A 17,555-nucleotide genomic window follows, 5' to 3' on the forward strand; every position below is an offset into this window, starting at 1 on the left:
AGTGGGGGTCACGCCTGGGCCCCTTCTGTTCCTTGAGCCTAAGCCCCACCCGCTCATAGCTCCCAGGGCCTTTTCCAGTCCTGTGGGTCCTAAGCATAGGCCCCGCCCACCACCCAAACCTCACCCTTGCTTAGGCCCCACCCTCCACAGCCAAGGCCTTTTCCCCTCTTTTTCATTCTTTTCCCCTCTTTTTCATTCTTTTCCCTCCTCCTCTCTTTTACTATTGTGGTACTGATGTACCTTCCGGTTATTGATTCATCTATATTTTTATTTTTATAGTCTTTCTAACATATCTGTTACTTTCCTACTCTAATTTTATTTTTTACTTTGTTATTGTTCTCTTTTTTTCACCGCCCCACACAGCTTGCGGGATCTTGATTCACGAGCCAGGGGCTGGCCCATAGCTCCTGCGGTGGGAGCTCCAAGTTCAAACCACTGGACTAACAGAGAACCTCAGACCCCAGGGAATATTCATCGGAGTGAGGTCTCACAAAGGTCCTCATCTCAGCACCAAGACACAACTCTACCCAACAGCCTACAAACTCCAGTGTTAGAAGCCTAGGGCCAAACAACCAGTAAAACAGGAACACAATCCCACTCATTAATAAAAAAAAAAAAACAGAGACGTCAAAAAAATATGTCACAGGTGAAGGATCAAGGTGAAAACCTACAAGACCAAATAAATGAAGAGGAAATAGGCAATCTACCTGAAAAAGAATTCAGAGTAATGATAGTAAAGATGATCCAAAATCTCAGAAATAGAATGGAGGCACGGATTGAGAAAATACAAGAAATGTTTAACAAAGATCTAGAAGAACTAAAGAACAAACAGAGATGAACAACACAATAACTGAAATGAAAAATACACTAGAAGGAATCAATAACAGAATAACAGAGGCAGAAGAAGGAATAAGTGAGCTGGAAGACAAAATGGTGGAAGTTACTGCCAAGGAGCAGAATAAAGAAAAAAGAATGAAAAGAATTGAAGACCATCTCAGAGACCTCTGGGACAACACTAAATGCACCAACATTTCAATTATAGGGGTCCCAGAGGAAGAAGAGAAAAAGAAAGGGTCTGAGAAAATATCTGAAGAGATTATAGTCCAAAACTTCCCTAACATGGGAAAGGAAACAGTCACCCAAGTCCAGGAAGCACAGAGAGTCCCATAAAGGATAAACCCTAGGAAAAACACACCAAGACACATACTACTCAAAATAACAAAAATTAAATTCAAAGAAAAAATATTAAAAGAAGCAAGGGAAAAACAAAAAATAACATACAAAGGAATCCCTATAAGGTTATCAGCTGATTTTTCAGCAGAAATTCTACAGGCCAGAAGGGAGTGGCAGGATACACTTAAAGTGAGGAAAGAGAAAAACCTACAACCAAGATTGCTCTACCCAGCAAGGATCTCATTCAGATTCAACAGAGAAATCAAAAGCTTTTCAGACAAGCAAAAGCTAACAGAATTCAGCACCACCAAACCAGCTTTACAACAAATGCTAAAGAAACTTCTCCAGGCAGGAAACACGAGAGAAGAAAAAGACCCAAAAAAACAAACCCAAAACAATTAAGAAAATGGTAATAGGAAAATACATATCAATAATAACCTTGAATGTAAGTGCATTAAATGTCCCAACCAAAAGACACAGACTGACTGAATGGATACAAAAACAAGACCCATATATATGCTGTCTACAAGAGACCCACTTCAGACCTAGGGACACATACAGGCTGAAAGTGAAGGGATGGAAAAAGATGTTCCATGCACATGGAAATCAAAAGAAAGCTGGAGTAGCAATACTCGTATCAGATAAAATAGACTTTAAAGTAAAGACTGTTACAAGAGATAAGGAGGGACACTACATAATGATCAAAGGATCAATCCAAGAAGAAGATGTAACAATTATAAATGTTTATGCACCCAACATAGGAGCACCTCAATACATAAGGCAAATGCTAACAACCATGAAAGGAGAAATCAACAGTAACACAATAATAGTAGGGTCCTTTAACACCCCACTTACACCAGTGGACAGATCATTCAAACAGAAAATAAATAAGGAAATACAAGCTTTAAATGACAAAACAGACCAGATAGATTTAATTGATATTTATAGAACATTCCACCCAAAAGTGGTAGAATACACTTTCTTTTCAAGTGCACATGGAATGTTCTCCAGGAGGGATCACATCTTGGGTCATAAATCAAGCCTCGGAAAATTTAAGAAAGTTGAAATCATTATCAAGCATCTTTTCTGACCACAATGCTATGAGACTGGAAATCAATTACAGGAAAAAAAAACTGTTAAGAAACACAAATACACAGAAGCTAAACAGTGTGCTACTAAATAACCAACAGATCACTGAAGAAATCAAAGAAGAAATTTAAAAATACATAGAAACAAATGACAATGAAAACACGATGACCCAAAACCTATGGGATGCAGCAAAAGCAGTTCTAAGAGGAAAGTTTATAGCAATTCAATCTCAACTCAAGAAACAAGAAAAATCTCATATAAACAATCTAACCCTACAGATTTAAAACAACTAAAGAAAGAACAAAGAAAACCCAAAGTCAGTAGAAGGAAAGAAATCATAAGGATCAGAGCAGAAATAAATGAAGTAGAAACAAAGAAAACAATAGCAAAGATCAATAAAACTAAAAGCTGGTTCTTTGAGAAGACAAACAAAACTGATAAACCCTTAGCCAGACTCATCAAGGAAAAAAGGGAGAGGACACAAATCAATAAAACTAGAAATGAAAAAGGAGAAATCACAACTGACACTGCAGAAATAAAAAGGATTATAAGAGTATTATTATACTACAAACAACTATATGTCAATAAAATGGACAACCATGAAGCAATCGACAAATTCTTGGAAGGTACAATTTTCCAAGACTGAACCAGGAAGAATTAGAAAATATAAACAGACCTATCACAAGTAATGAAATTGAAACCGTAATTAAAAATCTTCCAACAAACAAAAGTCCAGGACCAGATGGCTTCAGAGGCAAATTCTATCAAACATTTAGGGAAGAGCTAACACCCATCCTTCTCAAACTCTTCCAAAAAATTGCAGAGGGAGAAACACTCCCAAATTCATTCTACAAAGCCACCATCACCCTGAAACCAAAAACAGAAAAAGATAACAGAAAAAAAGAAAATTATAGACCAATATCACTGATGAACATAGATGCAAAAATACTGAATAAAATACCAGCAAACAGATTTCAACAGCACATTAAAAGGATCACACACCATGATCACGTGGGATTTATCCCAGGGATGCAAGGATTCTTCAATATATGCAAGTCAATTAGTGTGATACACCACATTAACAAATTAAGAAATAATAACCATATGATCATCTCAATAGATGCAGAAAAAGCTTTTGACAAAATTCAACTCCAATTTATGATAAAAACTCTCCAGAAAATGGGCATAGAGGGAACCTACCTCAACATAATAAAGGCCATATATGACAAACCCACAGCAAGCATCATACTTAATGGTGGAAAACTGAAAGCATTTCCACTAAGATCAGGAACAAGACAAGGATGTTCACTCTCACCACTGTTATTCAACATAGTTCTGGAAGCCCTAGCCACGGCAATCAGAGAAGAAAAAGAAATAAAAGGAATACAAATTGGAAAAGAAGAAGTAAAACTGTCACTGTTTGCCAATGACATGACACTATACATAGAAAATCCTAAAGATTGTCACCAGAAAACTACTAGAACTAATCAATGAATTTGGTAAGGTTGCAGGACACAAAATGCACAGAAATCTCTGGCATTCCTATACACCAACAACGAAAAATCAGAAAGAGAAATTAAGGAAACAATCCCATTTACCATCACAACAAAAAGAATAGAATACCTAGGAATAAACCTGCCTAAGAAGGCAAAAGACTTTTACTGAGAAAACTATAAAACACTGATGAAAGAAATCAAAGATGACATAAACACATGGAGAAATATACCATGTTCTTGGATTGGAAGAATCAATATTGTGAAAATGAATATACTACCCAAAGCAATCTACAGATTCAATGCAATCCCTATTAAACTACCAATGGCATTCTTCACAGAATTAGAGCAAAAAACTTTACATTCCATATGGAAACACAAAAGACCCTGAAGAGCCAAAGCAACCTTGAGAAAGAAAAATGGAGTTGGAGGAATCAGCCTCCCCAACTTCAAACTATACTACAAAGTTACAGTAGGGCTTCTCTGGTGGCGCAGTGGTTGAGAGTCCGCCTGCCGACGCAGGGGACACGGGTTTGTGCCCCGGTCCGGGAAGATCCTACATGCCGCAGAGTGGCTGGGCCTGTGAGCCATGGCTGCTGAGCCTGTGTGTCCGGAGCCCACACTCCACAACGGGAGAGGCCACAATAGTGAGAGGCCCGTGTACCGCAAAAAAAAAAAAAAAAAAAAAAAAGCTACAGTAATCAAGACAGTATGGTAATGGCACAAAAACAGAAATATAGATCAATGGTACAGGAAAGAATGCCCAGAGATAAACCCACGCACATATGGGCACCTAATTTATGACAAAGGAGGCAAGAACATACAATGGAGAAAAGACAGCTTCTTCAATAAAGTGGTGCTGGGAAAACTGGACAGCTACATGTAAAAGAACAAAATTAGAACACTCCCTAATACCATACACAAAAATAAACTCAAAATGGATTAAAGACTTAAATGTAAGACCAGACACTATAAAAACCCTTAGAGGAAAACATAAGAAAAACACTCTTTGACGTAAACCACAGCAAGAGCTTTTTGGACCCACCTCCTAGACTAATGGAAATAAAAACAAAAATAAACACATGGCACTTAATCAAATTTAAAAGCTTTGCACAGCAAAGGAAACCATAAACAAGACAAAAAGACAACCCTCAGAATGGGAGAAAATATTTGCAAATGAAACAACAGACAAAGGATTAATCTCCAAAATATACAAACAGCTCACGGAGCTCAATATCAAAAAAACAATCCAGTTAAAAAATGGGTGGAAGACCTAAATAGACATTTCACCAAGGAAGACATATAGATGGCCAAGAGGCACATGAAAAGATGCTCAACATCACTAATTATTAGAGAAATGCAAATCAAAACTACAATGAGGTATCACCTCACGCTGGTCAGAATGGCCATCATCAAAAAATCTACAAACAATAAATGCTGGAGAGGGTGTGGAGAAAAGGGAACACTCCTGCACTGTTAGTGGGAACGTAAATTGATACAACCACTTCAGAAAACAGTATGGAGGTTCCTTAAAAAATTAAAAATCGAACTACCATATGACCCAGCAATCCCACTACTGGGCATATATCTTGAGAAAACCATAATTCAAAAAGAGACATGTACCACAGTGTTCACTGCAGCACTATTTACAATAGCCAGGACATGGAAGCAACCTAAGTGTCCATCGACAGATGAATGGATAAAGAAGACGTGGCACATATATACAATGGAATATTTCTCAACCATAAAAAGAAACGAAATTGAGTTTTTTGTAGTGAGGGGGATGGACCTGGAGTCTGTCATACAGAGTGAAGTAAGTCAGAAAGAGAAAAACAAATACCATATGCTAACACATATACATGGAATCTAAAAAAAAAAAAATGGTACTGAAAAACCCGGGGCAGCACAGGAATAAAGACGCAGACGTAGAAAATGGACTTGAGGACACAAGGAGGGGGAAGGGTAAGCTTGGAGAGTGGCATGGACATATACACACTACCAAATGTAAAATAGATAGCTAGTGGGAAGCAGCCGAATAGCACAGGTAGATCAGCTCGGTGCTTTGTGACCATCTAGAGGGGTGGGATAGGGAGGGAGGGAGGGAGACGCAAGAGGGAAGAGATATGGGGATGTATGTATATGTACAGCTGATTCACTTTGTTATAAAGCAGAAACTAACACAGTATTGTGAAGCAATTATACTCCAATAAAGATCTGTTTAAAAATAAACAAACAAAGATCTTTCCCAAGCTCTTCCTCCTGCAAAGGCATCTGGGAGAGTCAGAGTTAATTACTGATATCGTGTGACATGGAACACAAAAATGCAAACTCTTCTTTGGCCCTGAGGCGCTGCAAGCAGGGCAGCCTGAAGATGAGTCCAGTGAGGATCCAGCTGCCCTGGGTGAGGTGTCCTGACCGCATGGGCTCAGCTCAGCAAGTCCTGCTCACAGCCCTGCTGCTTCCCCGGGAGGAATGTCCCTGCCACAGAGCACACTCCCCTGCCATTTCCTCTCTGTTTTCCAAGAAATTGGTTTAGATTAGTCATTGCTTCCCTAGCCATCAATAAACTCCTACAAGCTCTTTAATGTTCATATCATTTTTACTAAGTGTCTTGGTATAACATACTCAGTAGGGAATGTAAAAGTTCACTGATTATCGGGATGTTTCCTTCTTATTGGTGGGGTTGGGGGAGGCATGAGAACAGCTCCTAAAGTGGGTAGGCCTCTGTTTCTCAGGTGTTTTGATAAAAGCATGGATTCAGCTAATTTGCTGGGCAGGACGAGTGTGTCCCTTTTACAGATGGAGAGGTTAAGTCATCTGCCCACGATCACACCCTGACAACCTGGCTAAGACCCTGAAGCGGGGGCTCCAGGTACCAATGCCCCCTCCACACCTGCCACCTCTCTCTCCAATTTGTCAGGACACGGGGAACCCAGGAACGCGCCCACCGCATGTAGTATCTACCCACCCAGATGCCTGCCCCAAGGCTCCCACCTCTGCCCCCGGCTTTTGAGCCTGGCGCCAGCCAGGAGAAGATGGTGGGCGGCCAAGGCTTGCTGACTGTTGAGTCTGGGTGGTGGGTATATCAGAAGGTCCCCTGGGCTGTCTCTCTACACCTGTACGTGCTTGAATTGTGTCACAACAAAGACCTTCAAACGGAAAGACTGTTGGTGGGTCTCTGGAATCATGGAGCACAGCACAAAGCTGTAAAACCGTTGAAATGGTGTTTCGTGGTTTTGGCCACATAACCTGGGCTGGGCGGACAATGGGCACTCCACGGGCCTTATGTCATGTGAACAGCACCTCAAACCCCAGAGGCCAGCAGCTGCCGTCCCACACTCCGCAGGTGGGGACTCGTAAGTGACGAGGTCACAGCAGACTGCTGAGCGGTGGTTTTCACGGTCACTCTCGAGGGCTCACTATGGGCCGAGACAGGGTCCCCGGCACCTCTGCATCCTCATCCCACCACCACCCGTGGGGAAGGCACGGGGACCATCCGCAGGTCACAACAGGACGAGGCCAGGGCTCAGGGGGACAGCGGCCCACGGCGGCAGGGCCTGAAAGAGGTAGTGCAGGACCCACACCCTCCCCTTCTCCTGCTGCTTCCGCGACAGCCCGGAGACCCTTCCCCTCTCCCGATGAAGGCCCGGCCAGAGGGCCCGGCAGGTCGCGGCCTCCGTGGGAAGCCAAGGCCGCTGAGGTAGGACGGGGAGTGGGGCCAGGCAGAGGGAGTGTGTGGCTTGGTGCCAGGCCGCCTCTCTCAGCGCCCGCCTGCCCAGGGAATGCAGAATTCCTGGGCCGGGCGTGGAGATCTGTGTGTTACAAGCTCTCCAGGTGATACTTGCAAGCACCGAAGACTGCGAGCCAGGCCCTGGCTGTGAAATCGCCTTTCTGATGGCCTGCGACACCGGCTCCCCAGATGCTTGCTGCCCACCAAACAGAACCGTACACGTGCACGGGCAGAGGATGGGGGACGGGGGATCTGGAGGGCAGCCGAGCAGCTTCCTCTGCAACGCTGTTTAGCGCTTCATAACTCAGCGGGGGGCCTGGATCTTCACAGCCTCCAGCCGGCAGCGGGTGAGGGCAGCGGGTGAGGGCACAGCCGCAAGGTCCCTGGAAGGATGCTCACTGACAGGCTGTGACAGCCCGGGGACAGTCACCTGTTGTAACCGGCCAGGTTCTGGGCCGGGGAAGGAGCTCCAGCCTCATTTGTGTGCGAAGATGAGAAACCATTCTGCAGGCGCAGAACATGGTGTGAACTCACTTGTGCAATTTTGAATTTTCTAACAATAAAGATGAAAAAATAATTTAAAAAGATGCCTGTGCGGGGCTGCCCCGCTGCCACCAAAGGGCTGGGTGTGGGCCCTGACAGCTGGGGGGACAGCATGGGACTCGGCTTCCTGAGAGGGTGCAGACGTTCCTCCTCCAGGGAGTTTTGCTCCCAGGCCTTGACCTGCCTGGTCGGGGGGTTCAGCGGGGAAAGCCCTGAGAAGACACGTCCAGGCCTCTCCAGCCCCACGCCTGCAAGCTGCCCAGCTGGGTGGGAAGCGCTGGCCTGAGGTCCAGCACTGGCCTGCCGGGCAGGATGGGCTGGCACCCGCACGTCGGGAGTGGCTCCATGCGCAGGTCCACGTCAGGGCGGCAGCTGGGCTGGCCGGAGGTGTGACTGACCGTGGCCGAGAACCCGCAGGACAGCGGCTCTCCTACAGCAGGTGGGCCTCGGCCACCACCCTGACCGCTGACCTGGCCCAAGGGGGACACACCTGCTTGCTGAACTGACCAGCCAGAGGGTCCCTTTCAGGAGCCAGAAGTCTGAGAGGGCTCTGCCGAGCTCGGGGCCAAGCCCGGCCTGGCCGGAGCCAGATGCCCAGGCCCTGGATGGGGTGTGGCCTCTCCCTGGCCGGCCCGTCCCCTGTGGACTCTGCCCGCCGCAGGGAAAAGTTCCCGAGTGTATAATCCGTGATTATATGAGCCATGGTCCGTTGCCAAACTTCCCTGGTTTGTCAGTTTTCCCTCACGGCAGCCATGTCCCAGTTAGGAAGGCAGCTTTCTAGAACTTTCCTGCTCAGCTCCCTTCTCTTCCTCCTGCACTCCTATCCCCTGCCCCATGCCTCTCCCTCTCCAGCCCCCTACTCAGCCCTCTTATTCTCTCTCCAGACACCATCATCAGCTATATTTTCTTGCTGAGCGATCGGGAGTGACCAGGTGGGCCATGAGGAGGCCACCCCCTAAGCGGTCAGCGCCCCTCCTCCAGCCCGGCCCCATCGCCTGCTCCGGCCGTTCCCAGCGTCCCGGGCAGATGCTGAGTTAGGACGGCAGAGGCTTTTCCGGGAAGGACTCCACGCAGGTCTCCTGCGTCATAAGGACCCACGGCCCTGCAGCACGCGCTGCGCTAACAATTTATAACGCTAACCATTCTCCACAGAGATCCCCTCCTCCCCACGCAGCTCATAATTTAAATTGTATTCGAGGAAAAAGAGCTGAGTGTTCAAAAGCCCAAAGACAGCAATAAAACCAAGCAAGATAAAAATCTGGAGGAAAAGTGGTTCACTCTGATGTGTTTTTTACCTTACAAACTGCTGAACAAACAGAGCACACGTAGCCCCAGAAGTGCTTTATTGCACCTCCAGTGGGTATTTCCTGAAGATGTTTCTCTGCATATCTCAGCCTCCATAATTTAGCTAAAGCTGCAGAGGTAAAAAACAGCTGGGCCATCTGTCCCCACATCAACCTGCGAGTCTCGTGGCTGTGTTACCTGTGTTACAGCCCTTCAGGGCTGGCAAAGGGGACTCGGAGCCAGCAGGCGGCCACATCGCAGGCAGCCCCCATCCCGGGGCTGGTGGGATGCCTCTCGGCCCTGTTCCAGCAGCCTAGAGTGCACTGCTTCCATTTGATGCCTGCTGGTTTTCGTGAAACCTATGTCATCCCACCCTTCAGTCTAACACGGGCAATTCACGTTAGTCTCTTTGGGCTCCAGGCATTCTGAAGGAATTAAGTGATTCTGATCCATTCTGAGGCATCCCGGGCAATGTCGAGCTATGCCTTGGACTCTAAGGCGGTTCCCTCCACCTTTATCTTGAATAAAACAGTGGAACTCGAAAGTGTCTACTCAGGTCTTCTACAGTGCTTGAAGGATTGCTGTGGAATTGGGTTTAGTAGGCCCCCAAAGCAGCAGAAATACCATCAGGAAATGGTCTGCGGCTGGTGGTATAAAGGACAGGAGGAGGTGGATTTTAGCCCCCCAGCCCAGGCTTGCTGGCTGCAGGTGGCCTGGGATGAGTGTGCCCAGACTCCGTGCCTGGCGTTGGGTGGGGAAGGGCACCAGGGCTGTTTAGATAAATCCTTTCGGGAATGCTGAAGAGAACGGGATCCTGCCTGCAGAGTTCTAATCAGTCTCGTTAATGACATCAAAAATGCAAGGTTCGGGCTTCCCTGGTGGCACAGCGGTTAAGAATCCGCCTGCCAGTGCAGGGGACACAGGGTCGAGCCCACATGCCGTGGAGCAACTAAGCCCATGCGCCACAACTACTGAGCCTGCGCTCTAGAGTCCGCGAGCCACAACTACTGAGCCCGCGTGCCACAACTACTGAAGCCCACGCACCAAGAGTCTGTGCTCCGCAACAAGAGAAGCCACCGCAATGAGAAGACGGCACCACAATGAAGAGCAGCCCCCGCTCGCCGCAACTAGAGAAAGCCCGCGCGCAGCAACGAAGACCCAATGCAGCCAAAAATTAATTAATTATTATTATTATTTTTTTAAATGCAAGGTTCCCAGAGATCTTGTCTGTAGCCTACATTCGAAGTCCTTCTTGAAGTGAGGCTCTGCCCTTCACGGACCACAGGTAAGAGGAGGCCCCCCATCTCAGTCGCTCCTCAGACAGCAGACCTCCTGCCCGGGCTTAAAGTTAGAGAGGCTGAGTACTGAAATAAAATGCAGGGACTCAGCAGGGAAATAGGGATTCTTGACCTCTACTCCGGACACAACTGTATTGGCAGTTTTCTTATATTAAGCCCTAAATCTACATGCAGAATTCCCTTCCAGTCAAGTTCAGTGATTTTCAAACTTATGTGTTTATAAGAATTATTCTGCAGAATTAACTAAAACTGTTTTAGGGTGCTTTATGGGGGATTTAGGGGAATTTCAAAGTTAATTTTGGTTGGACATGATTTTTGCCTTTCATTCTGATGTCAGAGCCTAACCGGTGTGTAGATGCCCCACACGTGTCCAGGAAATCGATGAGTGTGAATGCCCTGCTTGCTCAGTTCTCCCGGGACACACGTCCCCCCAAAACCCGGACCATCTGTCTTGTGTTTTCTTCTACTTCTGTTGTCAAATATAGAAAAGAGAAAAGCAAAGACAAGAGCAGTACATCAACAGGATTCTCATGCCCTTAGATTTGGGGGATTTTTTTCTCTATATATTTTGCGTAAATATTTCCAGGTCAAAAAATAATGATCCCCCTACAATACAATACAAAGGAAACCCAGCACATGAAGCAAGTCCCGGGCGCCGCTCAGTCTGAGGCTGGCCCGCGTTTATCTCTGACGTCCACTGGCAGTTTGAAGTATTACAGCTCGCTGATAACCAACAATGAGTAAGCACGACGGCTGCTCAGAATGTCAACCTGAAGCACCAATAAAATGCCCATAACTTCTGCACCGGCATCGCTATGCAGCCAGCGTGCTCAGAAAGGGAAGTTTACACTACACGTCTACAGGTTACAAATGATCATTTAATCAGCATCCTGCTACCTAACCTGGGCTCTTGGCCCTCGGGCTGGTCCAGCTCAAGAGCATTCCACACCAGCTGCAAGGCCTTTCCATTCCTGGAAGATGGAGCTCGGTGGACTAGAAATTCTCCGAGCCCATTTCTTCAAAGCTGAGCTCCACAAATGTGAAATCAGAAGCCGAGGTGCCGGTGTCTCAGAGGGTCTCAGGCTCAGCGGCTCCCTGAGTCGGGGGAGCCCTCCAGAGGGCCTGGCCACAATCAGGTCAGAAACTCCCTACCCGCCACCCCGCCCCGGACCTGGGAAGATGCCCACAGCCAGGTCATCCTCACTAGGGCAGACACTGCTGCCAATTTAAAAAGTGGTGTCTGGGGCTTCCCTGGTGGTGCAGTGGTTGGGAGTCCGCCTGCCGATGCGGGGGGCGCGGGTTCGTGCCCCGGTCCGGGAGGATCCCGCCTGCCGCGGAGCGGATGGGCCCGTGAGCCATGGCCGCTGGGCCTGTGCGTCAGGGGCCTGTGCTCCATAACGGGAGGGGCCACAGCGGTGAGAGGCCCGCGTACCGGGGGGGAAAAAAAAAAAGTGGTGTCTGGGGCAATGCTTTACATTAAAGGACTAGAATGAGATCTCTCGATACCCCCGAGAACCACTGCTGCTCACACAGGCCCCAGCCCTTCTGCCCCCCGACCTTCCCCAGTCAGGCTACTGGAGAGTGGTGGTGGCCTCACTGCTGCTCTTCCTCCTGAGATGCCAGCAGGTGGCCGGTAAGGATGCTTCTTGGTGAGAATTGTGACTAACGTTCTCCTTTTTTTTTTGGTATCATTTACAGATAGAAAAATACATGAATTTTAAGAGAACTTTGACATCTGTACAACCACCAGCCAGATGAATATATACATGATTTCCAGTCCCCTGGAGGCCCCCGTGCCCCCTGGTTTTGGACTTCGGGTAATGGAATCACACGGCAGGGACTCTTAAGCGTCTGGCTTTTTTCACTCCCCCTTCCGTCTGTGACATTCACCCTTATTGGTGTGTGTAGCTGTGACTGGTTCTATTCATCACTGACTGATTTTTTTTTGACGCGGACCATTTTTAAAGTCTTTATTGAATTTGCTACAATGTTCCTTCTGTTTTTTTTATGTTTTTGTTTTTTGGCTCCATGACCAGGGATCGAACCCACACCCCCTCGGTTAAGGCGAAGTCTTAACCACTGGACAGCCAGGGAAGTCCCTGATGTTTTTCCTTTTCTAAATAATGAGGGTTGGTCCTTGTATCGCCCTCACTCCTCTGCTTTTCCTGCCCCCCTCCTTTCTTCTCTCTTCAAGTCAGCGTGTCTACCTGTCCTCACCAAGTGATCTGTTAAAGATGGGAATATTGGTCACGGGCATCCACGCTGCTCTGGGGAGAGTAACTGTGAAGGAGGCCCCTCGCGACACCCTGTCGGCCGCCAAGGCTCCGGGGGATCATTCTTAAGTCAGGGCTTGGCCGCAGTTCCAGGAACGTGAGGTAGGGCAGAGGTTCCTGGAAGACTCTGGAAATGCCTTCCCTGAAGGGGTTTCACGGTGGGAGGGGAGCCCAGCCGCTCCCGGGGTCTGGAGGAGGTACGGTACTCAGTCCTCAGATCACCGGAGTACTGGGCTCTGCTCTGGAGGGCGGCGACCAGCAGAGAGAAGTGCTGATGCTGGCTGTGAAATGGGTTAGAAGGTAAGCAAGAGGTAATGAAGAGCAAAAAAGAGAGAGAAAGGGAAAAGATGCCCCCTGTGGCCGACTGCAAAGAAAAGTCAATGATTATTCAGGGTGAGGCTCTCTAGCTTCCAGAATCTAGGGGAAGGGGACGACCAGGCTTGAGAGGGCGGTGGGGATGGGGAGACAGTGGATTTTTAAATTAACAACAACAGTGGGGCCTGTATCTGTGCAAGTTAGGATTCAAACATGTAACAAACATGTAACCACAAGCATGACCAGCAGATGTCAGGCTAAGACAACCTATTCTCTGTGAAGGGAAACCTCTGGGCTGATTAATTATTGGGTTGGTCCAAAGATGTTAAGGAAAAACCCAAACGAACATTTTGGCCAACCCAATATGAACTTTGGCTGAACTCTGAGCCCAAAGCTGTACAGCCACTCCGAGGTGTGACCTGCTTGTCAAATAAGTCAAATCTCTGTCATTATGCCAAGAGTCTAACAAGCAAAAGGAACATGAAGAATTATAGCTCCTTTTCTCCATGCGTTTCTTTACCTCTCTTGACCCCAGCTACGTTTAAACAGTTATTGGAAATCAGAAAAGATCCTAACTTAGAAAACAGTATAGTTTGAGATGTGGTGCTTTTGAAAGTTGAAAAAAAATTTTTTTAAGCTAATAAGAAAGTTAAATTGCAGGAGACGGTCTTGGCAGCGTGAGGTCCCCCAACTCGCCCACACTGTATCATCAGGAAACAACCACGGAGGTTCCTCTGTGTCCAGGGGACTGAGTTGGGGGCTGGAGAGCACGCAGGCCCCCAGGCAGGGTCTCCGCCCTCTGGCTATGATTCCTCCTCCTTTAGGTCCTTGAGCGCCTACACCCAGGAGCTTCACGGCTACGTCTCCTGCACAAGGACTGTGCGGGGCACGTAAGGGATTCCAACAAATACGCATCGCTTCTGTCCTGCACAGGTGAGAGCAAGCTCTCCGGCAGGGCACCACCCCGAAGCCAAGATTACGTCGTTAACTACTAAGCCATGCAGTTCAGGCACCAAAGCACGTGAAATTTTCTTCTCCGTTTTCCCAGGCCCCTTTGTGCAACTCGAACCAGGATCCCGTGGTTTCTGTGCCATTTCCTGAGCATGTGCTCATGCCTGGACATGTTGTGAGAACCACAGTACACATCCTCTCAATATTCACAGCTCAGTGAGGCTGTGATTATAATCTTCCCATCATACAGGTTAAAACTGCAGCTTGGGACTTCCCTGACGGTCCAGTGGTTAAGACTCCACCCTTTCACTGCACGGGGCGCGGGTTTGATCGCTGGTCGGGGAACTAAGATCCCACATGCTGCGCAGTGCGGCCCCCCAAAAAACTGAAAAAACACTGAGGTTTAAAGAGGTTCAATTTGCCCAATTACAGAACTGTCGAGTTTGTCTTTTATGTGGTATTTTTGGGGGGAGCCACACTGCAAGGCGTGCAGGATCTTAATTCCCTGACCAGGGACCGAACCCGTGCCCCCTGCAGTGGAAGCGCAGAGTCTTAACCGCTGGACCGCCAGGGAAGTCCTGAGTTTGTCTTTTAAATGAGGTGGTGGCAGCAGGAGTGTCTAACCCCTCATGTGGCATGGGGGATAGTGTGGCCAATGGCTTGGGCCCTCACCCCAAAACCCAGCCTTCTGCGCTCCCAGTGAGGATCTCCGCGTCTGAGGTGAAGATCACTGCTTGGTTTGCGAGCATGGAACAGACTGTGTCACATAGTGTCATGCCTTAGATGCATACCTCCTGCCAGGAGCCAGACATGTGAACCCCTGGAGGAAAGACCCTCCCTCATGCCCACCATGGCCGGCTGTGGGCGGCAGACGCACTCACTCCTGAATCAACTGTGCACTGGTTCAACCTCAGGGATTCCCAGACATGAATCCCAGAAAATGAAAACCCATCAACCAGAACCCTGGTAAAATTAAATATTCAGTTCTTAGTGATGTCACCTAAGATCTCAGCTCAAGGCTGAAATGTAAAGACACTTTGAAATACAGGCGTTTTCTCACATTTTCCTCCTCAGGTCACACATACCTGTGCTCAGCCCCCTTCCCGCTCCCAAGCTTTTTCTTCTCTTGCTTCACCTCTTCAGAGAAAATGTCCCAATGAAAACCCTTGCATGTCCCTGGAAGCAACAGCAACACAGAGCCCATCCTCTGCTTTCTAAGAACCTGTGATGCCCGATGCCCAGGCAGTGAAATCAGACCACGGGCCGGCGGTTCACACAGCTGCTCATCCAGTGCCCAGGCTGCCGTAGGGTCTATAAGTCCAGGAGGCCCTGTTGGGCACACTGTCTTTCCCCCTCGCTGTGTGTCCCACCTGGTCCTTGAAATAAACTTGCAGTGAAAAGACCAGCTCTCTATGGGGCTGTCAAGACCTCTAAGACTTACAGTTTACATTTCATTATCAGTCACTGTAACCAGGAAAACTCAGACTCAAGAGATGGGCTGTCTTTCTGTGTGGTGGATTGAAAGAAGTTGCAACGTGTTATTAGGAGCAGGAACTCTGGAGCCAGAATGCCTGGGTTCCTTCCTGGTTCTGCCACTTAAAGCTGTGTGGCCTTGGACAAGTCACTCAACCTCTCTGTTTGCCTCAGCTTTCTCAGCTGTAAAATGGGGATAATGAGGAGGAGGAGGAGGACAGCACCCTCCTTTTAGAGTTGTTTTAAGTTTATTAGCTCTAAAGAATGAGCTGGTATTTGTGAAGCGTATAAGAAACAATCCCCTGGTGAATTTTCCACCAACATCGAACCCTATTAAAATAACACAAAGAAACCTCTGGACTTCTGCTTTGAGCTCAGGAAGGTGGCTCCCTGCAGAGTAACTGTTAATGGAAAAATACAAATTTGACAGCAGACGGACTATTGAGCCCAACATACTTCACTAACTCAGACAAGGCGTTCTTCCTTTACCTCTGAGGAAAGATGAGGCCTTTTGTCCTCGGACCCTGTCACTTCTCTGATCGCGCTTTTCTCGGACCACCGCTGATGGTGCGATATCAGGGTCATTTCCCTCTTTGGCCCCATTTCTGATGATCTTTGTGTTCTGGCTGCTCTTAAACACCTTGGCTCCTATTACAACGTTAGTTTAGTTCAAGTCAGTCAACATGTATTAAGCAGCTACCAGCACAAAGCACTAAGAAGGAAGCAAAAATATTCCCGTCCTTCCTCCCAGGTGAGCTGTGCACAGCTCAGTGAGTCACCACACGAAATGGGACGAGTGCTCTGGCTGAGGCCCGAAATGCAGGAGGTGGCCACCTGGAGGAGGTGACCTTTGCGCTAAGCCTTAAATGGCGAGATTTCAATCAGGCGAGGCACAGGCACCAAGCTCGGGAGGTGCAAGGTGTTCATTCATTCATTCAACAAACACTCGTTGATTGTGTGACTCCACGTGCCAGGGCCTGGGTTTGAACGCCGCTCAGCCACCTACCTGCTAAGTGGTCTGGGATGGTTTCTTTAACCTCTCTGTGCCCGTCTCCACACACGTATAAAAATAAAGGGGAACATGTAAAATCTCTCTCGGAGACTCCAGTGCCAGCTACATGTTAAGTGCTCAGTAAAGGCTACTAATGTTATTGCTGTGGTTATAAGTCGGACACACAGCTGCCTTAATTAACCACACTACCTGCCATCGAGAAGCTCACAAAAGCAGCACCACCTACACAGCTGTGGGCTCGCCTGGGAGACACGTCCAGCGATCTTTTGTGACCCTCCCCCCCAGTTTCTTGCCAATGAAAATGTCTCCCTGGGCTCGTGCCTTTCTCATAAATCACACCACTGACATCCACTGAGCCTTTCAGAGGCAGCCGGGTGGCCCGCCTGTTGAACTCCCAGCATCTTGAGAGATTCAAGTCGTTCATTTCATGTGCTCATTCATTCTCCAAACACCATGGACCCCAGGTCCAAGCGCAGAGGCCACGGCATTTGTAAGAAGAAACAACCAAGGGCAGAGGACAGAGGGCATGAGAGGCGGATCCGAAAGGCAACTATGATACGGAAAGGCGGAGACGGAGGAGAGGACATTGTAGTCAACGACGAATCACAGTTAATTCTGGGTGTGAAGTCCGGGCGGGGGCGGGCAGATGTGGTTAGGGTATGCAGGAGGTCAGTGTGGCCCTCCACCCATGGCCCTCTTCTCTCACCTTGCACTCACCTCCACCTGACCGCGTACATTCCCACATCACTTCAATGACCAGTAACTCTGAATGTGCATCTCCAATCCAGACCCATCTATGAAGCTCTAAAACCACACAAACCATGAGAATACGAGGGTCCAGGGTCAAACCCCACGGACCCACGTGAACTCAGGGTCCGCCCCTGAGCCCAGGCTCTGCTCTGCTGTTCCCAGGAGCCTGGG

This window comes from Mesoplodon bidens (genome assembly GCF_964165515.1).
Source record: "Mesoplodon bidens genome assembly, chromosome: 17".
Lineage (NCBI taxonomy): Eukaryota > Metazoa > Chordata > Mammalia > Artiodactyla > Ziphiidae > Mesoplodon > Mesoplodon bidens.